Source organism: Somniosus microcephalus, chromosome 15 (assembly GCF_052327205.1).
Source record: "Somniosus microcephalus isolate GS21.2 chromosome 15, FLI_Smic_1.0, whole genome shotgun sequence".
NCBI classification, from domain to species: Eukaryota; Metazoa; Chordata; class Chondrichthyes; order Squaliformes; family Somniosidae; genus Somniosus; species Somniosus microcephalus.
Genome location: NC_141001.1, coordinates 56,203,791 through 56,231,647, shown reverse-complemented (window position 1 = coordinate 56,231,647; position 27,857 = coordinate 56,203,791). Strand labels below are relative to the sequence as shown.

Genomic DNA, 27,857 nt, shown 5'->3' with positions numbered 1-27,857 from the left:
ATTTGGACTCAACAGACATGGGCCACCTGAGCAAGAAAGGAAACATTCAGAAGAGGAATGTCAATGCTGATCAATTTATGACAAGAAGGTTATAACTGAGAGAGGTGAAAGGAACTGCAGACCGGAAGGAAGAGAAGGATTGCAAATTCAACCACAGGCTTTTTCTCAATTTTGTCCAGGAGTGCGAGAAGCCCTTTCTTTGATTTGGGCGCAGTATTCAAATTTTGGACTTAGCTATATAGGGAGTTAGTGAGGGGTACTAAATGTTTTGTATTAAGGAGGAAACAAACCTTATCAGGCAGATTAAGGATGTCTCATTTTCACTTACTTTCTCTTGTGTACTTCAGAATAGTTCTCTCCCTCCCCCCCTTCCCCCTCCCATCCAATCTCTGTCCTGTACCATTCCCATTCTTTTGGAATCTCTCTCTCTCTATCTCTCAAGTAACTTTAAATTGTGATAAATTGCTTACTAGAGAATACATGTTCTTTCTCTTCTTACTCCAGGTTATTCAATTTGTGGGGTCAATTTTAACCTGGCGGAATCAGTGTTAACAGGGCCTCAAAATAGGGTTGGTGGGCTTACCACCCCATAAACATTGATGCTCTGGCTGCTGCCGTTTTTATAGGGGCCTACTGTTGGGCAGCTGAAGCATCCACCTGTTTTGGGTGGTAGTTGCTTTTTAATATATAAATCGGGGTCCTATAACGTACATAGGACCCTGATTGCCATTTTAGTCCAGACCATGCGCTGTGCAGTCTCTGACCAGTTTTACTGGGGATACTGCTGAGGAGGCGCCAGAAAGGTAAGTTTTAAATTATTTTTGTGGGGCCAGGAGGTATAAGTAGGAGTGCTCCTTCAAGCCCCACAATAATAATCTGGGCCCTGCCAACCTGGGGTTTCCCCTCCTCAGCAATCGTGACCTCACCTAGGATTTAATTTGTCGCCCGCTGGCCTGGTGGCTTCCAGGTCTCCCGAGATTGCACCACCCCGAATCAGGTGAGCAGCACTGTGATGCCCATTTGGGGCAGGTAGCTCGCCAGTTCAATTTAAATAAGGCCTGGGCCTCAAAATAACTCTGGTCTCTTCACTGCCGGAACTCTTCACTGGTTGACTGGCCAAAAGTTAAAATCTGCACTTAAGTTTTATAGATTACTCCCACAGCTGAGTCTCAACTCCCTTCAGCCTCTACAGTATCTTCACTAGCCCTGACATCTTGGTAAGCGTTTGACAAATTGCCCAGAATAATGAATTAATACTTTTATTTTTTACTACTGAGACTTTCCTGTGTATTCACAAGATCTTTGTCTCACCTTTGAGAGCGGCACAGTATCATTTCAGACCTTACTGTAGGCTTTAATTGAAAAATTAATTTATTGAATAATAGATGAGCAAGTGAATGAATAACACAAATATAATACAATAGATATTATGCTATACTAATTCCTCAAAAGGAAAATAATAAATGTCTTGCTATCTCTAAATTACCATTTTATAATTAACAAAATCTCCCTCCTGTATGTCCAAAATCAAGACCATCTGGGTTACATTAAGCTACCTATGGCAGAGAATCAAGATGCAGGTTTTGTTTCATAAGAGATTCAGTCTGCTTATTGGAACTACAGCCTAGTTTGAACACAAGAAAGTTGTTAAGAAAAAGACTTAACTGTAACAAGATATGGTGTGGAGATGCCGGAGTTGGACTGGGGTGGACAAATGTAAGAAGTCACACAACACCAGGTTATAGTCCAACAGCTTTATTTGAAATCACAAGCTTTCGGAGCGCTGCTCCTTCGTCAGGAAGGAGCAGCGCTCCAAAAGCTTGTGATTTCAAATAAAGCTGTTGGACTATAACCTGGTGTTGTGTGACTTCTTACATTTGTAACAAGATAGTAAGTGGCCTCAGTATCCTTGGTCTGGTGAAGAAGAAAAAAATAGCCAAGCTCCCTGTTCCGGTGTACTATCAACTGACACCTGTTGGAAAGTGTGTGTATGTGGATATCAGCTGAGGACTCAATCAGACCTGGATGTAATGTGCCACCCATGTAAGCAGTCGTTGGCATTCACTGTTTAGCCTGGAAACAGGTCTTCAGATGAGGAAAAATAAGAACATTTGTAAAGGGAAGAAATAAATTATTTTCCCTGCACCACTCCATGCACCATGATACAAAAAACTACTCACTGAATGGCACGTAATTTGAGACGTCATTAACCCTTTTGCCCATAAATTATTCAAGCACTAATTCCCAAGCTGTATTTCAATGTATTCTACCATAGATTAGTAGTATGGCAATTCACAACTGCAATCCTGCATGTGGGAAGTCTACAATTTTGGGTACTTCTAGACAGATAGCATGGGAGGGAAAAATCAAGGGGAAAGGAGGAACACCACAGGCTACTCCCACCCAGTATTTTGAAATGGAACAGTTGAATTGATGTTAGTAGACAAAAAACACCTATGCGACAGGAGGAGAGAGAGAAAAAGACATAACTATAGAGAACGGAAAGTCTCCTCATTTTAAGCACAAAAGGCCATTTGGTTCATTATGCATGTGTCAGCTCTTTGCTGGAGCAATCCAAAATTAATCTTAATGCCCTACTATAGCTCTGTATCTTTCTCTGCTTTGAATATTTATCCATTTTCCCGTAAAGGATTCAATTTCAAATTTCAAGATTGAGCTAGATACATTGGCCCAGAAATTCAGGTCCCAACGCATGAGTACACACGGGGTACTCACGCGTAGGCCCAACGAAAGTGCCGGTTTCGTGCATGCACTGCGCATGCGCGGGAAACCGGCAATTCCGTTCCCCTGAAAGAAGGGGTTGACAAGTGGTACGCGTGCGCCGGAGAGGCAGCGCGTGCGCATCGAACTTACATTTTTTTTGCAGGTTTCTCCGGGAGGGTAAGTCTCCAGGAGTTACACTTTTAAAAAGCAGGCGCAAGGCCTGCTTTTAACAAGGTAAGTGGTGAATTAATTAAAATTAAAACAATTTTTCCACAGGTTTATTATTTTTAAATACTTTAAAGAAAGGTAAGTTTATTTTTAGCCCGGTTAGAAAATGTAATTAATTTTTTCAAAAATTTAAATTATTGTTTAAAATAGTTATTTCATGTAATTTAGTTATTTTAAAATGTGATTTAAAAAAAAAAATTATTTGAAGTTTTAGTGATGTTTTGGGGCTTATAGTATTTATAGGTTTGATAACTCTTCCTGTCAAACTTATGAATGAAGCATTCCCTGCTACCATTGGCTCTCCATGACCTGCCCACGTGATCCCAGAGGACGCATCGAACTAACTGCGCCCCTGGGATACGCAAGCACTGCGCGCCAGCAGTTGAAGGAGGCCCAGGATCGGAATCCCACGCGGGCCCACAGCTCAACGGCCGGCGCGCTAGGTAAGTGCAGGTCGGGGGCTTGCACCCGCGGGAAGCCCCCTGACCCAAATTTCTGGGCCATTATTGTTAGGTAAGGGTATCAAGGGATATGGAGCAATGGTGGGTAAATAGAGTGGAGTTACAGAACAGCCAATGTCTGATTGAATGGCGGAAGGGGTTCGAGGGGTTAAGTGGTTTACTCCTGTTCCAATGTTCCTAAAAGATGCAATGGGCTCTGCCTCAATTACTCCTTATACCAAAGCATTTCTTGCTCCAACAAATCTGAGTAAAGGAATTTCTCCTAACCTCTCTCCAGTCCTGCAAATTGGGAAATCACCATTTTCCAGCTATTAATTGAGGACTAATGTATCATATTTATATAACATTGATACATGAACAATAAATCAATAAAGAACAGTTAGTCCCATTCTAACACACAGAAAAAGTTGCTAAGGATATACTACATTACTATGAAATTCAAGCGACAAATCTCGGGTCACGATCTCTAGTGCCTGAACTCCCCGGAAAAGTGTCAGCTGACAAATTGGAAGCCAGTAACTTCCAGGTGTGCAGCGCCCACCTCAAATAGGCATTAGGTGCCCTGCATATGCAAATCATAGAATCATAGAAACTTGCAGCACAGAAGGAGGCCGTCGTGCCTGTGCTGGCTCTTTGAAAAAGCAGTCGTGCTTAGTCATCTACATCCCTGCTTTTTGTCCGGAACCCTGCAAGTTCCTCATCCTCAAGTACCTGTCCAACTCTCTTTTTAAATTATTTACGGAATCAGCTTCCACCACCTTTTCAGATAGTGTGCTCCAGGTCCCGACAACTCTCTGAGTGAAAAAAAATTCCTAATCTCCCTCTAGATCTTTTTCCAATGATTATGAATCTCTGACCTCTAGTTATTGACCCACTCACCAGAGCAAATATTTTTTCCTTATTTTCTCTATGAAAACCTCTCACCTTCTTGAAAACCACTATTACGTCACCTCTTAACCTTTTCTGATCCAACGAGAACAGTCCTAACCTTTTCAGCCTGTCCTCATAACTGAAGTCGCTCATCCCTTGTAACGTCCTGGTAAACCTCCTCTGTAACCTTTCTAATGCCATTACATCTTTCCTGAAGTGTGGTGCCAAAATTATCCACAGCACTCCAGCTGAGGTCTAACCAGTGATTTATAAAGCTCTAGCATGATCTCTTTGCTTTTATATAATCTATTCCCTAATTTATAAATCCAAGCAGCCCATATGCTTTTTGAACCACCTTATCAACTTGCCCTGCCACCTTTAAGGATTTGTGTATGGACACCAAGGTCTCTCTGCTCATCTACACTTTTCAAAATCGTGCCATTTATAGTTACTGTCTTTCCATTAGTCCTCCCAAAGTGCATCACTTCACACTTCCCCGCATTGAACTCCATCTGCCATGCTTCTGCCCATTTCACCATCCTGTCTATGTCATCCTGAAGCCTATAACTATCCTCATCATAATCTACTATTTTGCCAAGTTTCGTATCCTCTACAAACTTTATAATGCTGCTCCCTACACCTGAGTCTAGGTCATTTATAAAAATTACAAAGAGTAATGGACCCAAAACTGACCCTTGGAGACCACCACTGCAAACCACCTTCCAGTCTCAAAAACATCCATCCACCACCATCCTTTGCTTCCTGTCACTGAGCCAATTTTGTATCCATACCACCACTTTCCCTTAATTCCATGGGCTTCCATCTTCTTAATTAGCCTCTCCTTGATTAACCCATGCCTTTCCAAATGGAAGTTTTTTTTGTCTCCGATCATGGTTTCCAATAACTTCCCCACCACCGATGTTAGTCTGACTGGCCTGTAGTTTCCTGGTTTTTCCCTCTCCCCTTTCTTGAATAGTAGTATAACATTAGCAACCCTCCATGAGGACTGAAAGATTGTGACAAATGCTTCTACTATTTCTACCTTTGCTTCTTTCAGCAATGTAGGATGCATTACATCTGGACCAGGTGACTTGCCAACTTTCAGTAATGCTAATCTTTTTAGTACATCTTCTCTATTTATTATTATCCTGTCCATAATTTCCCCCTCCCCTTTTAATGTAACCTTCACATCATCCACTTCCTTTATGAAGACAGATGCAAAGTACTCATTTAATACTTTTGCCATGTTCTCTGCCTCAACATGAAGATTTCCCTTTGGGAATTTTTACCGTCGATATTTTCTAGTCTCTTTTCATCATTTTAAACCAAATTATGTTGTGATCACTGTTAGCTAGATGATCTCCTACTTACACACTCCACTTGCCTTACTTCATTTCCCAGAACCAGATCCAACACTGCTTCCTCCCTTGTTGGACTGGAGACATACTGGCCCAGAAATTCGGGTCTCCACAGGTGAGTACACATGGGGTACTCACCCGTAAGCCCAATGAAAGTGCCGGTTTCGTACATGCACTGCGCATGCGCGGGAAACCGGCACTTCCGTTCCCCTGAAAGAAGGGGTTAAGAGGTAGAACGCGTGTGCAGGAGAGGCAGCGTGTGCACATCGAACTTAAGTTTTTTTTTGCAGGTTTTCCCAGGAAGGTAAGTCTCCAGAAGTTAGACATGTAAAAAGCAGTTGCAAGGCCTGCTTTTTACAAGGTAAGTGGTGAATTAATTAAAATTAAAACATTTTTCCCACAGGTTTATTATTTTTAAATACTTTAAAGAAAGGTAAGTTTATTTTTAGCCCTGTTAGAAAATTTAAAAAAAATTTCAGAAATTTAAATTATTGTTTAAAATAGTTATTTCATGTAATTTATAGTTTATTTTAAAAATGTGATGCTTTTTAAAAATTTATTTGAAGATTTAGTGATGTTTTGGGGCTTATAGTATTTATAGGCCTGTCAAACTTATGAATGAAGCATTCCCTGCTACCATTGGCTCTCCATGGCCCACGTGATCCCAAGGGACGCATCAAACTAACTGCGCCCCTAGGATACGCAAGCACTGCACGCCGGCAGTTGGAGGAGGCCCAGGATCGCAATTCCATGGGGCCCACAGCTCAACGGCCGGCGCGGTAGGTAAGTGCAGGTCGGGGGCTTGCACCCGCGGGAAGCCTCCGACCCGAATTTCTGGGCCACGATCGAGAAAATGCTGGAGGACCCCAATCGAAATTGGTCATTAACTGGGTGGAGCATGTGCCGCACATGCTCCGCCCAGTTGTTCCAGGTCATCAGCGGAATAACTAGCAGTCCTTAAATGGACCGCTGGAGCTGTCCACAAGAAGGTAGGAATTTTATTTTTTACAGTTTACAAAAATAAGGCAGGCCACAGCCTGCACGGGCTGTGCCCGCTCAGGTTCGCCTCCCTCCCCAGGACCTACCTGCGGGCCAGCTCGGCATTGGAGCCAGCTGAAACTCCTAAGGCCCGACTGGCAAGCTGCATTGGGACACCTGATTGGCATCCACAGCTCGATGGGTTCATGCAGATGAGGCCCAAGGCCCAATTTCAATTGCGCCTCGAGTCGATGTCTTCAAATGAGCATTGTGATAGCGCCACCCATTTCGTGTCAGAAACAGGCACTACTCGAATTTCTCAGACATTATCTTCAAATAAAAATATCTGTGCTGTGCTGTTTATTAGGATGACGACTGTGGGAGATTGCACAATATATGGTCAATGATGCTCCTAAACCAATGGACATTTTTGAAGCCAATATCCCATATTGTGTGGTAAACTGCCAATAATAGCTTTCCTATATATGAAAATCTTTAATTTCAGAACTATTATTAGTCTTGTTTTAAAGAAAAGCATCCTCACAGACTAAAATCAGACACAGAGATCAACATCTGTCACTCCCATGGTGACCACAATCCACACAAATACTTCATCGACCTTCAAGCAGCCTCTCTGCTGCTTACCATAGTCTTGTCTCTTTCCTGTTTGGCCTGTTGCCAGACCTCAATGACCTCAACCTTTCCTTTGCAGAACACAGTCACTTGTACAGCTATCATTATATATTCATGAATGAATGTTGTGCAACATTATACTCACCCGCAAATTCAAATTTTGTTTATTACAATAAAATTGTAGTTATTTTATTATAATCTGTTAATTCTATTAAATAGGTTATTTCAAGGGAAGCTGAAATTAAACATGTCTATTTTAACTGGTTAATAAAAACTGCAGTGAAATAATAGTCAATTTTTATGGAACTGTATTTCAACTAAAAAAAATTGATTAAGATTTCATAATTTAAAATTACATAATCTAAAGGTGGTTATTTTTGATGGTCCTGCCCCTTTCATAAAAACATAAGAAATAGGAGCAGGAGTAGGCCATTTGGCCCTTTGAGCCTGCTCCGCCATTCAGTAAGATAATGGCTAATCTTCTACCTCATCTCCACTTTCCTGAACTATCCCCATATCACTTGATTCACTTAATATTCAAAAAATCTATCGATCTCTGTCTTGAATATACTCAATGACTGAGCCTCCACAGCCCTCTGGGGTAGAGAATTCCAAAGATTCACCAGCCTCTGAGTGAAGAAATTCCTCCTCATCTCAGTCCTAAATGGCCGACCCCTTATTTTGAGATGGTGACCCCTGGTTTGAGACTCTCCAGCCAGGGGAAACATCCTCCCTACATCTACCCTGTCAAGCCCTGTAAAAATTCTCCACATGCTGACATAAATACTGCGAATGGAGACTTCTGGAATAGAAGCATTCCATGCTGTCTGCTCATAGTCCTTTGGGGAGCATATGGTGTGCAGTGGAATTTGCTTCACTTTTCACCTCATCAGCTTAGCAGTAAAAAGTGACAACTGCACCACTAGATATGGGTCTAGTGAGAGTATCGTCACATACACAAACATGAACACTTGGAAAATATATTACTTAAGGCAATGCAGACTTCTTGAACATAGAATCTGTGCATTTTATCTTTTTACAAAGCAATTAATTATATATAAATATAATACCTACTATTACTGTCCACTAAATATGCAAATTGATATGCTGTGTGAGTATCTCTCTGACACTTTATATAGGCCTGGTTACATTATTTGTAACACTATCTCTCCCAGCTGTTACACTGTAATCAAAAAGGAATTAGAAGCTGATAATGCCTTGAGAGACTCTGAAGACTGAAAGATCATCTCTAACTCAAGAATACAACTTGTTACCTATGCCTTCCTCTTAATACAATATCTCCCAATACAGGTTGGGATATATTTCCCTGTCCTTCATCATTGATTATTTGGTGAGTACAGTTCCACACGCTGCAGTCATCCTTCTGTAGCTCATCCAGTCACTCTAGTGTACCTCGCCCATTACCTAAACGTGAGCTCTGACAGTCAGGGCTCGATTTTACCCTCGGCGGCGGGTTGGAGTCGGGTTGGCTGTTCGGCGGGTTCCGGTCCCGATTTAGCCTTTGTGAAATAACGATTTTGCCTTAAGTGGGCTGATCAAGGCCGTCGTGCGCGCTACCCGGCCCAATCAGTGGGTTCGGGTCTGCTGCTCGCCTCTGCTGACGTCTTTCATCCAGCTGCATTTAAGAGGCCCATGCAGCCTTGATGTTGTTCATTCCTATCCTGCTGCTTCTCGGTTTGGCACATATCAAAATGACTGCTTCAAGACCCAAGGCATCTCCAAGATTCGATGATGACTCCCTCCATGCTCTTGTGGAGGGAGTGAGAGGGCGCCAAGAGGTTCTGTTCCCCTCCAATGGACGGAGGAAGCCTCCTCAGGAAACCAAGGCAGCCTGGCTGCAATTGCTGAGGAGGTGAGCGCCAGGTCTTTGTGCTCACGCACCTGGGTTCAGTACAGGAAAAGTTTCAATGACCTGATACGCACAGCAAAAGTGAGTATAACATCACACTTACCTTCAATCTGCTCCCCATCTCCTCTCATCACCAGCACTCTGCATTGTCAACCTACTCCTGCACATCCCACTTTAACCTTACATTCCTTGCACTCTTAACCATCCCTCTCTCTCTATGTACAGAATCACTCCACCAGTCGACTATGCAGCCCTCACACTCGCTCTCACTGTTATGCAATGACAGCAACTAACAACACACAGGGAGGGCCCTTGGTATTGGCACCTCACTCCATCTTTGTCTCCCTCTAAGCATTTATGCTATGGATTCTCTACACTCACTCCAACATTCTCACTCAAACTCCACTTGTGTCCCTCATTGCAGGAAAAGAAAGCCCACAATAAGAGGGAGAGGAACAGGACAGGAGGAGGGCCACCTTCGATTGCCCACTTGACCACCGCTGAGGAGGCTGATGGGCGCAGTACAGCAAGCTGGTGACAGAATAGATTTGCAACCCTCTCATTTAGATTGCATGAGTGACTGATATGGCATCTGATGTTTGTAAAGTCTGTGGGTTGTGCAGTTAATAAATACACAGACTTCAGAAGTAACAAACAAACAGGTCTTTACTATTCGAAGGTCCGGGTGAATCTGCCCCAGCAATCCTGCCACAACACTTATATACTGGTGTGGTCACTATCGGTATTACAGTATACAGAAGCCAAACAAATAGTGCCACACCTAAAGTAGTTCTCTTAAAGGTGAACGGTTACATTCAATAGTTCCCTTAAAGGTAGACGGGTACATACACTACAATCCTCCCTTTTTAGCTTATTACTTACAGAGTCCCCGTTAAACATACATATCTTCAACTTCCTATAAAACAAATTACAGATATAATCTCGGTGGAGTCAATGTCATATAAAACAATTTACAGATATAATCTTGGTGGGAACAGTTCACAGGTTCAGTCTCTGCGGAAACAGTTCATAGAGTCAGTCTCTGATCTTGACTCGTTCCAAACAACATCTCTTTGGTGTAGCCGGTTCACATGGCTAGAGTGACTCCTCCATAGCCTTTTTCTTGACGTAACAGCTTGAACTTTCGTCCTGTTGAACCAGCAGTGCGGACTTTTACAACCAACTGGCTGTCTTGACATTTTCCAGTTTTTCAACTAATTTAGCTCCTCTCGTAGTGTCCCGCCTGAGATGGTAGAAGTGCTAATATTTTAGACAGTTATTATCTTCTGCTTCTTCTTTTTCTTTTCTGCCTTTTTGAAACTCTCGGAGCTCCTTTCTCGGCTGCCAGCTGTAGCGCCACCAACTCTCTATGTTCCTTAGACCTTAAGTGCTTCATCCGGATTTCAGCACTTCGGGAGTTTTCATCACAAGCTGGGCAGACCACATCCTCGTAATATTCAGTGTCACTCAACAGGTCATGGTAATATTCGGGTTCGTCCTGAGTTAGGCCAGCGAGAGAGCCTTCTTCTTCCTCCTCACCCGTCTGGACGTTAGCTGACGGTGGTTCCTTCCCTAGACATCTTTCTTGAAAAGACTTCTTCATGCATTCATATTCATCCCGCTCTTCCTGGGTTATCTGCCATTCCTTCACGACGGACCTCATTTGTGAGTTCAATACCTTCCCTTCCATCGGGAATTGCGTTATCAGGCTATTTAATCCTTCTACTGAAGTAACGGTTTCCACATTCTTCTGTTCACCTTGACGTGATTCAACGTACTTTTGGCATCCTTGTAAAATTTGTGTTGCCACCTCAGCTATCTCCGTGACTTTTGAGAGCTCCGAACTCGTTCCCCCTGAAGATTGAAGCTCGTGTTCAGATTGTTCCCCTTGCAGAGTCTTGTCCTGCAGCATATGAAGGAATTGGCTGACCGTTAACTCTTCCCTGGGAACACGGTGGATCAGAGTCTTCTCCATTTCATCCACCTTTTCCTCCAATACTTCCACCTTCTGTTCCTCTTGAACTTTGGCTTTCAGCGCTCGGAAAAGTTGCGCCCTGATGCTCTCTAGTTCATGTTCAGGGACCATTCTTACAGTCTCTGAGTTTCTTACAGTTTCCTTTTCTTCCACTGAAAGGATTCCCAGTTGAATCTGTTCTTCAAGTTGTTGAACCTCGGTCATTGCCGCCTCATATTTGTCTTGGGTGTCCTTCAATGTTTTTATGAGTTCTTGGACATCCTGTCTTTCATGCTCTGCCATGTTTTTCACCTCTAATTTCTCATCTATGGATGGAACTTCTACCGTTGAGTCTGTCTTGGCCTTGAGCTCATCTAGAATTTCCTGCAGCCTTTGGACTTCTTGCTCATGTTCAATCTTTAGTTGTTCATATGCTTCTACTGAAACTAGCTTTTCGGAGGTTGCCGAGTTAACCCCCTCCAGAATTGTAGCCTGGGCCTGTTCATACTGTTCTTTCAACTTCTCACACTCTGCTTGTAAGGAGTCGTAGAGAAGAACTGGGATAAAATCCTGGCTTCCTGAAGATTCCTCTTCCTTTGGTTCGTTCTGTAAATATTCTAGTTCCTGAACAGCATCAGGGGAATGTGATTGGTATTTGGCCACGATGGCTCTATGGTCGCTCTCTGCTTGAGCTAGCTGTCTCTGTTGTCTTTCCAGGTTCTCCCATTCGGTGTCCCAGAACTTTTCCATATTTTTCATCTCTTGTACGAGACGGTCACTCAACTGTTCTAATTGTTGTCGTACTTTGACATAAGTTTGCGTCCGAGCTTGGTGTTCTTCCGTCGTGGATGAATCCTTTGCTTGAACAGGCTCAGAATTCTCTGTCAACCTGGAGTTCTGCTCTGCAGCTTTATTCTTCTTGGTACCATAAGTCCTTCTGCATGTCTTCGTTTTCTTCCCCATCGTCGGCAAGTCCCTTTTAGCCTTGTCTTCCATATTCGACTTGGTCTTATCATCATCCATTTCAGAATCTGAGCTAATAGCTTGCACCGAGTCCTCCCTCATTATGGCTTTTAGGTAATGCCATTCCATGTCTATTTTCTTAATCCACTCCCGTCCTAGAAGTGGTGGTCCTCCCTCAGGTAATACGTACAAGTTCATTCTTGGGTGTTCTTTACCCCTATCTCTCACCTTGACTCTTATTTTCCCCACGGGGTATACGTTATGCCCCGTGTATGTCTGTAATACGAACTTGGTATTTCTTAAAGGTATGTGAGAGAATAGCCGGTGGTAGTCCCTTCGGTTGATGACTGATAGAGCTGATCCAGTGTCCAGCTCCATTCTTACTTGGACTCCAGCTATTTTTAGTATGACCCAGATGGTCTGTAGATCCGTTTCTTTACCCACATTGTGGATTCTCAGACTACCCAGCTCCTGGTTGTTTGGGTCTGAGTCTGAATTCTGTTCGTCTGAACTCTTCTCAGCCACCTTGTGTACCTTGTTGTACTTTTCTTGTGGTGGCTTCCTTTGATTGTTGGTCTTTTTCCCTGACCGGCATACCTTCGCGATGTGACCCAGTTTGCCACATTTCCTACACTCTTGGTTCTTAAACCAGCATTGATTCTGGTCATGCGTTGTCTTCCCACAACGGTAGCATTTTGTTGTGCTTGAAGTAATTTGGTCCACCCCGAGTGCCGCCGCCTTTAGTTGCATTTCCGCCGTTCCTTTCGCTGCGGCTTCGTGCGATGCAGCTATAAGGACAGCCCTGTCCAGTGTGAGGTCGTTCTCTTCCAGTAGTCGCTTCTGCGTCCCTTCTTTGGACAATCCGCCTACGAACTTGTCCCGCAGTGCTTCTGTCAGATTCCCTCTGAACTGGCAGTATTTCGCTAGCCTACGCAGTTCGACCAAGTATTCCGCATTGCTTTCGTCTTTCCTCTGCGTTCTTGCGTAGAATTTGAATCGTTCAGCCAGCATCAACGGTGTGGGGTTCAAGTGGTCCTTCAGCACAGCCACAATCTCTTCGAAGGTCTGATCCGCTGGTTTATCTGGTGCTATTAGATGCTTCAAGAGCCCGTATGTTTTTGCCCCCATCGAGTTTAGCAATGTTATCGCCTTGTCGTCTTCCTCTATTTTGTTGGCTTCGCAATAGATCTCTATGCGTTCCACGTACGTGGCCCAGTCTTCTATTTCAGAATTAAAGTCGTTAATATTCCCTCGCTTAGGCATCTTTCTTCCCTTGGGAGCAGCACCAGTATTTCTTTAAGTATTCTTATTTATTTGTTTATTTCTAAGATGGCGGTTTTCCCCGCGAAAATGGCGGTTTCCCGCTCTTCCTTTCTCTCCCCGCCCACTTCAATGGCGGTTTCCCGCTTCTGGCGTCTTCTCCGCCTAATGGCGGCTTCCCGCGTTTCTTCCCGGTGGAAGGGGTACGCTTCCCCCACAGCGGACAGGTTCAGCCGCTGGCTGGCTTCCACACAGCTCCCCTTACTTGGCTCTGTCTTTTCCTCCCGCCCGCACGGCTCTACCGGCGCTGGGTACACCCCATTAACGGAGGACAGTTCAGCCGCTGGACTGGCTCTCGCGCAGTCTCTCTCTCCGTACCCGGCTCTGTCGCTCTCTCTCCCGCACGTTCGGTGCTACTGGCCCTGGGTACCCCGTTGGTGGAGAACAGTTCAGCCGCTGGACTGGCTCTCGCACAGTCTCTCTCCCCTTGCTCGGCTCTGTCTCTCCCTCTCCCGCACGTTCGGTTCTACCGGCTCTGGGTACCCCATTGGTGGAGGACAGCTCAGCCGCTGGACTGGCTCTCGCGCAGTCTCTCTCCCCTTGCTCGGCTCTGTCTCTCTCTCCCACCCGCACGGTTCCTGTTCGCCTCCCAGCCCTCTCGCAGACCGGTGTTTCCCTCCCCGGCTGCAGCTGGGTTTCTCTTCCCGCGCCTACTCCCAGTCTCAGCGCTTCGTGGCTGCGGTCGCTGCCCGGCTTTTCCCGCCGATCGAGGTCCGACTGTCTCACGACGCCGTTGGACCCGACTTTCTGACCGGCTCCGTTCCCCCTCGACCGTGGTCGAGTGCACAGCCCTTATCCTCCGGATATTCTCTACACCTTCCCCTACTCACAGTCTCCGCGGCCGCCTTGTTTCCATCTGATCGGCTCACTCCGCACCGTGGTAGGAGGGTAGTCAGTGCCTGTTGCAGACGGAAGCTTTTATTGCTAAAGTCTTCCTCCTTCCTCCTGCTGCAGCCTCGTGTTTTCTTTCAGCAGCACGACGAGGGCGGTTGCCTCTCTTCGACGCTCTTCATTGCTTTGGTAGTCTTGCCGCAGGGTACGATCGGACTCGTCGCCACTGTAAAGTCTGTGGGTTGTGCAGTTAATAAATACACAGACTTCAGAAGTAACAAACAAACAGGTCTTTACTATTCGAAGGTCCGGGCGAATCTGCCCCAGCAATCCTGCCACAACACTTATATACTGGTGTGGTCACTATCGGTATTACAGTATACAGAAGCCAAACAAATAGTGCCACACCTAAAGTAGTTCTCTTAAAGGTGAACGGTTACATTCAATAGTTCCCTTAAAGGTAGACGGGTACATACACTACAATGTTCATACAGATTGAGTTCTGATCATCTGCACAATTCGATGTACCTGCTACGTTAATATCACATGTCTAACTCATGCCTTTACTCCCCCACAGGACTATCGAGAGCCCCCCCTCCCCACTGTCCAGGAGGAAGAGCCGGACAACTCCTCAGAGGAAGCTGCAACCTCTGAGGGCGCAGTGTCAGCAGAATTGAGTGCACCCAGCACTGAGACGCACACCTCGGTGGGTCCTTTGCGAGATAGAGTAGTGTTGTCACCTGGTGTATCACAGCTCACAAGTGAGCATCAGCAGATGGTGGAGCGGGAATCTTGAAAAAGCTTCAGAGACACAGGTAAGGCCTCAGATCGCGGGTGTCGGCGGGAGGCGCGAGCGGGAAGCTTGAAAAAGCTTCAGAGACCAGGTAAGGCCTCAGACCGCGGGTGTCGGTGGGAGGCGCGAGCGGGAAGCTTGAAAAAGCTTCAGAGACCCAAGAAAGGCCTCAGACCACGGGTGTCGGCGGGAGGCGCAAGCGGGAAGCTTGAAAAAGCTTCAGAGACCAGGTAAGGCTTCGGACCGCGGGTGTCGGCGGGAGGCGCGAGTGGGAAGCTTGAAAAAGCTTCAGAGACCAGGTAAGGCCTCAGACTGCGGGTGTCGGTGGGAGGCGCGAGCGGGAATCTTGAAAAAGCTTCAGAGACCCAGGTAAGGCCTCAGACCGCGGGTGTCGGCGGGAGGCGCGAGCGGGAAGCTTGAAAAAGCTTCAGAGCCCAGGTAAGGCCTACCAGTCTCCAGTCTCGGACCTGAGGGAAGGAGAGAGGTAAAAAGTAATCCAAGTGTGACGTCACCAGAAAGCGGGTAAGTGATTGGTTGGTGAGTATTTCTCGCTTTTGAAGCTTAAACTCTGTGGTTTATAGTTTCTAAGGTGCAATATTCATCATCTAGAATCGGGGCAGAGGGTATTTAAGAATAATATTAATAAATTTAATTAATTACATAGAATGGGAGATCAGGTGATGTGTTGCTGCTGCAATATGTGGGAGCTGGTGAACACCATTGATGCTCACAGTGATCACATTTGCAGTAAGTGTTGGCTGCTCGAGGAATTCCGGCTCCGTGTTGAAGAGCTGGAGTCCGAGCTTCAAACACTGAGACACATCAGGGAGGGGGAGAGTTACCTGGACTCTGTGTATCACGAGGTAGTCACACCAATTAGATTAATTAATTCAGATGTAGTCCGTGGCCAGGGTCAGGATGGTGTGACTAGAAGTGAGGCAGGTACGGGGATCCAGGAGGTAGTGTTGGAGGAGCCGCAGCCCTTGCTCTTGTCCAACAGGTTTGAGGCTCTTACTCCCTGTGAGGATGGGAACGGGGACTGCGGGGAGGATGAGCAACCCGGCCACAGCACCGTGGAGCGGGGGGCCATTCAAGTGGGGGGAGATAAAATATTTTTTTTTTGCTAGGGGATAGTATTGTTAGGGGGATAGATAGAGTTCTTTGCAGCCGAGAGCGAGAGTCCCGAAGGCTGTGTTGCCTGCCCGGTGCCAGGGTTAAGGACATCTCCTCTGGGCTGGAGAGAAACTTGGAGTGGAAGGGGGAGGATCCAGTTGTCGTGGTCCATGTTGGTACCAATGACATAGCTGCTGAGGGAGTTTGAGCAGCTAGGGGCCAAATTAAAAAGCAGAACCACAAGGGTAGTAATCTCTGGATTACTACCTGAGCCACGTGCAAATTTGGCTAGGGTAAATAAAATTAGAGAGTTAAATGCGTGGCTCAAAGCCTGGTATGGGAGAAATGGGTTTTGCTTCCTGGGACACTGGCATCAGTACTGGGACAGGAGAGAGCTGTTCCGTTGGGACGGACTTCACTTGGCCAGTGCTGGGACTAGAATCCTGGCGAATCGAATAACTAGGGCTGTAGAGAGGGCTTTAAACTAATTAGTGGGGGGGAGGTTTTAAGAGAGCGAAAAATAAAAATGACAGCGGAGAAGGCAATAGAGCAAGGTAGCAGTGGGGGAATTAAAAACCAGAGCGTGTCAGGAAGGGACAGAATGTATAATGATAAAGGTAAAGTAGTAAAAGGGGTAAAAGCAGGAATAAATTGTCAGAAAACATATTTGAAAGTTCTTTATCTGAATGCACGCAGCATTCGTAACAAAATTGACGAGTTGACGGTACAAATAACTACACATGGGTATGATCTGGTGGCCATTACGGAAACATGGCTGCAAGATAATCATGACTGGGAACTAAACATACAAGGGTATTTGACAATTAGGAAGGACAGAGAGGAAGGAAAGGGAGGTGGGGTTGCTATGTTAATCAAGGATGGAATCACTGCAATAGTCAGAAATGATATTGGGTCAAAGGATCAGGATAGTGAAATAGTTTGGGTGGAGATAAGGAATAAGAAGGGGAAAAAGTCACTAGTGGGCGTAGTCTATAGGCCTCCTAACAGTTGCAACTCTGTTGGTCGGAGTATAAATCAGGAAATAGTTGGGGCTTGTAATATGGGAACAGCTATAATCATGGGGGATTTTAACTTTCATATTGACTGGACTAATCAAATTGGGCATGGCAGCCTTGAGGAAGAGTTCATAGAGTGTATTAGGGATGGGTTCCTTGAGCAGTATGTAACTGAACCAACCAGGGGACAGGCAATCTTAGATCTGGTCCTGTGTAATGAAACAGGATTAATAAAAAAATGTCCTAGTAAAGGATCCCCTTGGAATGAGTGACCATAATATGGTTGAATTCCAAATTCAGTTTGAGGGTGAGAGAGTTGGATCTCAAACCAGCATACTGAGCTTAAATAAAGGAGACTATGAAGGTATGAGAGTAGAATTGACTAAAGTGGACTGGGAAAACAGATTAAAGTGTAAGTCGGTACAAGAGCAGTGGTCTACATTCAAGGAAATATTTCACATCTTTCAAGATAAATATATTCCACTGAGGAAAAAGGGGAGTAAAAGAAAAGACAGCCATCCGTGGCTTAGTAAAGTAATAAAGGATAGTATCCGACTGAAAACAAGGGCATATAAAGTAGCCAAATCTAGTGGGAGGATAGAAGATTGGGAAGCATTTAAAAGCCAGCAAACAATAACTAAAAGATTAATTAAGAAAGGGCAGATAGATTATGAAAGTAAACTAGCAAAAAATATAAAAACAGATAGCAAGAGTTTCTACAGCTATATAAAAAGAAAAAGGGTGGCTAAAGTTGGTCCCTTAGAGGATGGGACCGGGAAACTAGTGGTGGGGAACATGGAGATGGCAAAGACGCTGAACAAATATTTTGTATCAGTCTTTACAGTAGAGGACGCTAAAAATATCCCAACACTGGATAAACAGGGGGCAATGGGGGGGGTGGGGAGGAGCTAAAAATGATTAAAATCACTAAGGAGATGGTACTCAGTAAAATAATGGGACTTAAGGCGGATAAATCCCCCGGACCTGATGGCCTGCATCCTAGGGTCTTGAGTGAAGTGGCGGTAGGGATTGTGGATGCATTGGTGATTATTTTCCAGAACTCCTTGGACTCAGGAAAGGTCCCGGCAGATTGGAAAACTGCTAATATAACACCCTTATTTAAGAAGGGAAGTAGACAAAAAGCTGGAAACTATAGACCAGTTAGCCTAACATCTGTGGTTGGCAAAATGTTGGAGTCCGTTATTAAGGAAACAGTAACAGAGCATTTGGATAAACATAATTTAATAGGACAGAGTCAGCATGGTTTTATGAAGGGGAAGTCATGTTTGACAAATTTGCTCGAATTCTTTGAGGATGTAACATACAGGGTGGATAAAGGGGAACCAGTGGATGTAGTGTATTTGGACTTCCAAAAGGCATTTGACAAGGTTCCACACAAAAGATTACTGATCAAGATAAGAAATCACGGGATTGGGGGTAATATACTGGCATGGGTGGAAGATTGGCTATCTAACAGAAAACAAAGAGTTGGGATAAATGGTTCATTCTCGGGCTGGCAATCAGTAACTAGTGGTGTTCCGCAGGGGTCAGTGCTGGGACCCCAACTCTTTACAATCTATATTAACGATTTGGAGGAAGGGACCGAGTGCAACATATCCAAGTTTGCTGACGATACAAAGATGGGAGGGAAAGCAATGAGTGAGGATGACATAAAAAACCTGCAAAAGGACATAGACAGGCTAAGTGAGTGGGCAGAGATTTGGCAGATGCAATATAATGTTGAAAAGTATGAGGTTATGCACTTTGGCAGAAAAAATCAAAGAGCAAGTTATTATCTAAATGGAGAGAAACTGCAAAGTGCTACAGTACAAAGGGATTTGGGGTCCTGGTGCATGAAACACAAAAAGTTAGTACAGGTAGACTACCCTTTATCCGGACTTCCGAAAACCGAAACCCTCTAAAAACCGAAGGTTTTTTCGGTCCGCGTAAGTCGTGCGCACGACATGACCAGAGTGGCGCACGACTTACAGGCCTAGCCGGATAAGGGATAGTGTAGCATTTTTCCGCACTTCTGAAAACCGAAATCTTTATCCGCACATCCGAAACCAGAAAACCTCTGAAAGCCGAAAGTGGCGCAAAGCATGACCCGACGCTGCCGATGCTTGACCCACGCAGGTGTTATGCTGCTCTGTGTGATATTTGCTGCTCTCTTAGATATTTGCTGCTATTTGCTGCTCTCTTAGATATTTGCTGCTCTCTTAGATATTTGCAGCTCTCTTAGATATTTGCTGGCTTTTAACAATTTGTGATAATGCTAAAAAGAGCTGCAGATACCCCAATGGGTAACAGTGAGAAGCAGAGAAGGAAGCATCGCTCATTATCGATATCGCAGAAAGTGGAGTTATTGCAGAAGCTTGATCGTGGTGTGTCTGTGCGACATCTTACTGAAGAATATGGTGTGGGAAGTACCACCGTATATGACTTAAAGAAACAGAAAGACAAGTTGTTGAAATTTTACACTGACAGTGATGACCATAAACTAATGAAAATTAGGAAAACATTGCATAGGGCAAAAAATGAAGATCTTGACCGTGTGCTGATTGAGTGGATTCGACAACGCAGAGGTGAACGTGTGCCACTGACTGGTTTGATGGTCATGAAGCAAGCTAGAATATACCATGAAGAACTGAACACTGAAGTTGAGTGTGAATATTCAGAAGGTTGGCTGCATAAATTTAAGAAGCGTCATGGTATAAGATATCTGAAAATCTGTGGTGAAAAAGCTTCTGCTGATCATGAAGCAGCTGAAAATTACATAGATGAGTTTGCAAAAATAATATCGGATGAAAACCTCGGTCCTGAACAAATTTACAACGCTGATGAAACAGCTCTGTTCTGGCGCTACGTTCCTAGAAAAACATTAGCAACGGCTGATGAGAGTGCACCAGCAGGTTTTAAGGATGCTAAGGACAGGTTGACTGTTCCTGGGTGTGCCAATGCTGCAGGCACACACAAGTTAAAGTTGGTAGTGATTGGAAAAAGCCAACATCCGAGATGTTTGAAAGGTGTATGCAATTTACCTGTGCATTATTATGCGAGCAGGAAAGCATGGGTAACCAGAGGAATATTTTCTCACTGGTTCAATAACCACTTCGTACCAGCGACACGAGCTCATTGCAGGCAAGTTGGACTGGAAGAAAACTGCAAAATTTTATTGTTCCTGGACAACTGCTCCGCACATCCCCCTCCTGAACTTCTTGTGAAAAGTTATGTTTTCGGCATTAACTTTCCCCCTAATGTGACATCTTTAATACAGCCTTGTGACCAAGGAATTTTACGCTCCATGAAGAGCAAGTATAAAGACGTTTTTTTGAACTCTATGCTTGATGCAATCAACAGAGGCGAAGGAATCCAAAGCTTCCTGAAAGAATTCAATGTTAAGGATGCCATTTATGCAGTTGCTAATGCTTGGAACGATGTTGACAAACCAACATTAAAAAATGCTTGGCACAGACTTTGGCCCTCAACGATGTTTCATGAAGATGGACCTGCAGATGACGAGTTTGAAGGATTTCCTGTCAGTCAGGAGAAGATGATGATATCAAACCTCCTCACTTACGCCAAAGGTTTATCATCCAAAAGTGTAAATACGTTAGAGGAAGCTGACATCGAAGAAGTGCTGAACATTGACAATGATGCACCTGTTGTGAATTCGTTGAGTGATGGGGAAATTGCTGAAATGGTGTTAAATAAAGACAAGCATGAGGACAGTAGTGATGATGATGATGACATTGTGAACACAGGTGAAAAAATCCCCATAGACGATATGGTGACAATGTGTGATCAGTTAATTGCTGGCCTTGAAAAACGTGCATTTATCAGTGAGCAAGAGATTATGCAAGTTTACTCAATTAAAGAGAGACTGCTTAGACAGAAACCAATGTTAATGAGACAGATGACACTGGAAGAAGTCTTTAAAAAGGCCGTCTGTCGTAGTCATGCTTCATCACTTGAGAATCCTGTTCCTGGCCCATCTTCAGATGTCCTACTCCAACCTGATGACAATGATGACAACACTGATGTACCATCTTCTCCAAGATCCTCAAGCCAGATGTAATGTACCTTTATTGCATGTTTATGTACAGGTATTTAGCTTAGTTTGTACCTGTACATGTTTGAAGTTTTACTGAATGTTTTCCTTACAAATAAACTGTACTACAGTATTTATCCCTGTAAATACAGTACTTATAGTCATTATTTTCGGATAAGGGATAGTGTATCCTTTATCCGCACTCCCGAAAACCGAATTACCTCTGAAAACCGAAGTGTTTTCGTGCACCTTCCGAAATCCGAAATTTTCCTAAAACCGAAACACGGCTGGTCCCGAGGTTTTCGGATAAAGGATAGTCTACCTGTATGCAGGTGCAGCAGGTGTTCAGGAAGGCCAATGGAATCTTGGCTTTTATTGCAAGGGGATGGAGTATAAAAACAGGGAAGTCTTGCTGCAGTTATACAGGGTATTGGTGAGGCCACACCTGGAATACTGCGTGCAGTTTTGGTTTCCATATTTAAGAAAAGATATACTTGCTCTCGAGGCGGTTCAGAGAAGGTTCACTCGGTTGATTCCGGAGATGAGGGGGTTGACGTATGAGGAAAGGTTGAGTAGGTTGGGACTCTACTCATTGGAGTTCAGAAGAATGAGGGGCGATCTTATCGAAACATATAAGATTGTGAGGGGGCTTGATCGGGTGGATGCGGGGAGGATGTTTCCACTGATGGGTGAGACTAGAACTAGGGGGCATAATCTAAGAATAAGGGGCTGCCCTTTCAAAACTGAGATGAGGAGAAACTTCTTCACTCAGAGGGTAGTAAATCTATGGAATTTGCTACCCCAGAGAGCTGTGGAAGCTGCAACATTAAATAAATTTAAAATGGAGATAGACATTTTCCTAGCAGATAAGGGAATTAGGGGTTACGGGGAGAGGGCAGGGAAGTGGACGTGAGTCTAGATTCGGATCAGCCATGATCCTATTGAATGGCGGAGCAGGCCTGAGGGGCCGTATGGCCTACTCCTGCTCCTACTTCTTATGTTCTTATGTTCTTATGAGACAGCGACAACAGAAGAGAGTCCTCGTTGGAGGGCGCTGGACGCTCCTAACTCTGCTCAGCTGCATGTGGACCCTGTGCCTCCGGGTCCATCCAGAAAGAGAGTGGTGTTGGAACTTCAGCAACAAGTGCAGGAGTCTCTGACTGGTTTTGCATCCACGGTAACTGCGAGTGTGCAGAGAATGGAGGAGTCCATCTCAAACATAAGCATGTTGGAGGCAATGGCGCATGAACATTCTGCCATGGAGAGGGTGGCAACCTCCTTGGAGGACATAAGTCGCCAGACTCAACAGAGCATGGTGATTCTTCTAAATAGATGGTCTGCTATGGAGGATAGATGGGCATCTATTGAGGAGAGACACCAGAGGTACATGGACGTCCCTGTTATGAGGACTGTCAGTACAGTGATGGGTCCTCATGGCCCCACTGATGTGCATCAAGTTGCTCTCCAGCTACTTGCTAGCAGTGAAGTGCGGGCGACCCATGAGAGGGATGTTGGTGGTCGACAACAAGGAAGTGTGGGCTCCTCCCCAAGCACTCGCACTCCCATGCCACTGTGGAGCTCTCGGTCAGAGCCCCAGATTCCTCACCCAACTGAGATGGCCGTCTCAGCCCCTGCACAGCCGTAGGAGGAGCAGACTGTTGCCGAGCCCTCACACGCTCGCAAACCCAGAGGACGCCCGCCAAAGGTGGCGAAGCAGGAGCAGCATGAAAGTGAGCAAGGTGCCTCCACATCTGCTGAAGCCACTGGGGAAGCACCACGTAGAAGCACGCAAAAGAGAAAGTTAACACACAAGTAGTCACAAGGTTAGTCACTTGGGTGTTTTGATATAATTCAAAGTGAAGATTATCATCGTTATTTGAATTGCAATAAACAAAAGCAATGGCAAAGATTCAAACAGTTGGCCTATGCGTGCCCAGAAATGGAAGTGCCACAGTGAGGTGTCAGGGCGCCTTTCATCTGTAATGACGGTGGTGAGAGTGATAGGAACCCACAGTTTATTGTACAGATGGTGTATGGTGTGTTAAGGAGGTCGGCCAGACACTTATTTCTATGTGGCTGCCACATGTGTTTGCTTCATTAACTTAAGCAAATCTGGCATGGATTAGTGCATCCCTTGCCTCACGGCCAGCAATGTGCTCGTGTGCTGGTGGAACTGGCACATCTGCCTCTGCAAGGTGTCCCTCATCTGCCGCCTCCTCCTCCTCTTCCGAGGAGGCTGTGCGCTGAGCTACGTGTTCCTCAGTTAGTGGTAAGCCACGCTACAGTGCGATGTTGTGCAGTGCACAGCAGACCACGATGATTCTGGAGACCCTGGCTGGTGAGTACTGTAGGTCTCTACCTGATCCGTCGAGGCATCTGAATTGCATTTTGAGCAAGCCGATGGTTTGCTCGATGATGGCTCTGGTGGAAATGTGGCTCACATTGTAGCGCTCCTCAGATCGTTTGATCGCCTCATCGGTGTCATTAGCCACGTCCTCAGGGGATAGCCCTTGTCTCCAAGTAGCCATCCGGAAAGTTGGGTTGGTGGATTGAACAGCTGAGGAACAGTAGACTGCCGCAGGATGAACGAGTCATGGCAACTGCCAGGGAACTTGGCGCAAACATGCATAATGTTCTTCCTGTGGTTACACACCAGCTGGATGTTAAGGGAGTGGAAGCTCTTGTGGTTGACAAATACAGCTGGGTTGTGATGGGGTGCTCTAATAGCCACATGTGTGCAGTCTACGATGCCCTGCACCCTTGCCAAGCCTGCCATATTTACAATGCCAACCGCATGCGCGGTTACACTTGCTTCATCCGTGGAGAAGTGGATGTAATTGTGCGCCTTTGCAAAGAGGGCATCGGTAACCTGCATGATGCAAGTGTGTGCGACCGACTGGGAGATGACGTTTATGTCTGCTGATGATCCCTGGAAGGACCCTGAAGCAAAAAAGTTGAGTGCGGTGGTGACTTTGACAGCCACTGGTAAGGGGTGTCCACCTGCTCTTCTGGGCTCCAGGTGTTGCTGCAGCATTGTGCAGATGTCAACGATTACCTCTCGCGAAAGTCTCAGCCTCCTTTGGCACTGCTGCTCGCTCATGTTGAGGAAGCTCATCCTCGGCCTGTAAACCCTGTGTTTGATGGTAGCTCCTGCAGCGAAGTGCAGCCCTGCGCTGACACCCTCTGCCCTGTGCAGCATCAGGTGGCTGAGGAGGAGGTTGGCGCTCCTGTTGTTGGTGCTGCTGCTGTGCCTGGTTCTGCTGCTGCCGCGGCTGCTCTTCCTCTGATTCTGAGGACTAGGATGAGAGGGTATAAATGGTTCCCATTCCGCTGGTATATATCTCAGTTGAGGAATAAATGGTATAAGTGCTCAGTCAATGTGGGGAGAGTGTTTTCCAAGGAGGTCACAGTGCATATGGATCTCAGCTTAAACACTTACAAGCTCAATAGACCTGCAAAATGTGTTCCCAACACCTCAAAACACATAGTTCTGGCATCTGAAAGTCAGCCATGTTACAGGTCCGCTTTTATGCTGCAGGAGCAGCTGTCAAGAATTCAGGTACTTGTTCAACCCGGCACAATCAGCTGGATTGTTTGTCGCACGACAGGCAACACGCTGAAAATGTAGTAAAATGGGAAGAGTTTGGTAAAATTGGATTATGTAGGCAGTTAACAAGCTGTTAACTGCCTTAAGTGCCTCTCCTGCCACTTGATGTCGGATCTGATCGGGACTCCCAGACTCTTTGCAAAGTTGCGTGGAGGCGGGATGACAGCAGGTTCGGAATCCGCCATCAATCAAAATGATTTTATCCTCTGACCCGCCTCCAAACCTGCCCTCTGAGCACCGGCAAAATCGCGGCCTCAGTGTCAGCAGGCTATTTGGCCACAGGGGCCTAATCTGATGTCCAAATGCACCTGGATCAATAGGGATCTCTGGATAATGATCAAGAGCAGAAACATTTTTCCCTCCCTAACCCAGAGTACTGAAACTTATAGAAGCCCTCCCTAACCCAGAGTATTGTACCCAAGTACTGCTCCCTGCCACTAAACTTACAGAGGCTGCCCACCAATGACAAAAATAGGGTTAATCCTCTGAGGGAATGAAAGCCATGTCTGGAAAACCATTCTAACCCTCTTTATGGAGGCTCACAACTCACCCAAAAGGTACTGTGTAAAAGTACCTTTCTCAAGACAATCTGTCACGATCACATGGATACAAATATTCCAACAACAAAATTGTCCCTGTAACTGTTCCAGATATGTAGAAAACTGTCGATAACCCTGTGCTATCCAGTACTAAATTGTCAGTGTTAGTCAGACAGGCCAGTCAGTGGAGTGCTCTGATGAGCTTTCAGTCTCCCATTCCTTTCTTTCTTTGTTACTTCTTGGATCTTGAGTTGAGTAGGTCTCTCTTTCTCTATGCCTCCATCTTCTCAACTAAACATTTGGTCACCTCTTCTAACTCTGGCACCCTGGCTTGGCATCCATTCCCTGTATCTGTTTTTTCTTCCCCTTCTGTAAAGCACCGTTGAACATTTTCTTTGTGAAAGGCACTGTATAATTGAAAATTGTTGTTCCTTTTCTCTCTTATTCTCATACCTTTTCTCTCACTTTCTCATAGCAGTACAGGTAATTGCTAGATATAAGAATGTATAGTTACCAGAATACATTTAATGTTGTAGAATTGCAAAAAATATATTTCAGGTGGTACACTGAGTAAGTCTAGCTCTGCAGTATGCAGAGTGCAGTTTTTGGACTATTTGCCCGTTCACCTGTTGCTTTTCCCTCAGAACATCAGTCCAGCTCTCCATGGGAACCTGATAAACAATAAGGTGGCTCTGTTTGTGTACTGAGAGGGCGATTTAAGTCATAAGCATGGATCCTCAGAACTCCAACATGAATATCCTTCACATAATATCCACAAAAGTTAATCAAAATATTTTCATTTAAAAATGATTAGGAATGGTCAAAATGCACAAATGTGAATTTTTACTCTGCTTTAACTCTGAACTAGCATTACTTTTTTTGCTCTGGTTTTGTGCTTTTCATTTTCTAGTGCAGAAATTCCAGCTTTTAATATCAGGCCAAAACAAGGCATTTCCCACTACTCCTTCAGCCTAATATAGAACCACTTCTATTTAAAATGGTTCTGACAGTGATGGTGGGCCAGTTCATTCTATTGGGAAGGTAACAATCAATACAGTTTCACAAATTAAAATTTTGTGATTCAAATGGAAGTAGCTTTCAATTCCAGTACATCTATGGACTGGCAAGTTCATGCTTCATAACAATAGAAAGGCCTTTAAGCTTATTTTCGGCATTGCTAAACTAATAGAACTGCAACATTCTACTTTATGCTATAAATTACATTCTCAAAGATTTTCGCATATCAAATATACAATGACCCTCAAATAAATCACAACAAAAAATAAGAAGGGAGGGTAACAATTTCACTGCTTTAAAAACAGTGTTCTGCAACAATGTACATTGGTAAAATCTATTTCTGACAGGACTTAATGAGTTGAATGCTAGAATTTTCAGGTCCTAATTGAAAGATAAATCAGATAGAGCGGAGGTGTCCAAGATACAGCCCTTGAGGTCCTGTGATCTAGCCCACGAAGCTCCTGCGGGTTCCTTTCTTCTTTGCACATGTGCGCTAAGCTGTCTTCTGCTGTTTAAAGTTCCCAGGCCTGGATGACTGGAAAAGGCTGCTTTCTAATCAGTGGATGTTGACCAGTCAGGGAGCAGCACGGACCCATCCTCCAGATCCAGGAATTTTAAAAAACTGAAGATTCTATTTTTTCAGACTTTGGCAGATGGGCAGGACTCATCATTTTGTGTAAGAGGGTCTCTATTTTTTGTGTATGTGGGAGCTTTTTTCTGTATGCGGGTCTGCTTTTCCGTGAATGAGCGTTTTGGTTTTTTCTATGTATTGGGGCAACACTTTTGGAGGTTGTTTTTGTGTATATGGAGGTGTCTTCCTTTTTTTATGTATGGGGGCTTCTATTTTTATGCATCAACACTTGCATTATTGCAATATATGGCTCAGTGACTGGTTTTGACACATGTATCTAATTCCAAAATATTGGACTCCCCGAGACAGAAAAATGTCACAGTCACTGTGGTAGCTTCCGAGTTCAAACACATCTAGCTTGGATTTTACTTGCAACTGACATGAAATTATCTTTAACCTATTCACTAGCCTAATGACTTATTCTCAATACAACCAATGGGCCGTATGTTCCGATCGGAGGCTTCCCGCGTGCGGAGGCCTCCGATCTGGAAAAAATCTACGGACTCACCTCAGGGCTCCCAAGGTGCGTATACTTCCGCTCCTGGGCCTCTCCAACTCGAAATGTGCAGGGCCCACATATCCCAGAGGCGCGTGCAGTTCGCAAGCGTCCCTGGGATCACGTGGGCCATGGGGAGCCAATCAAAGAAGGGAATCTCCCTTTATGCACTTGACAGATAGACCTGTCAAATATATGAATGGAGATCACCCCAAAAACACTGTAAAACTTTAAGTCAATTTTTTTTTAAATTACATTTTTAAAATTAGTTAAAATTACATGAAATTAAATATTTTAAACAAAAAATTTAATTTTTTGAAAAAATAAAGTTTTTTATGGGAGTAAAAATAAACTTAACTTTTTTTTAAGTATTTTTAAATGATAAATGAGTGAAATGTTTCAAA

General features: G+C 44.8%; 1 protein-coding gene across 1 annotated transcript in view; it reads right to left on the bottom strand.

The window, feature by feature from the left end:
- The window catches only part of ush1c (Usher syndrome 1C), a 343,726-nt gene that overhangs the window by 11,452 nt on the left and 304,417 nt on the right, over window positions 1-27,857 (bottom strand). The window lies entirely within an intron of this gene.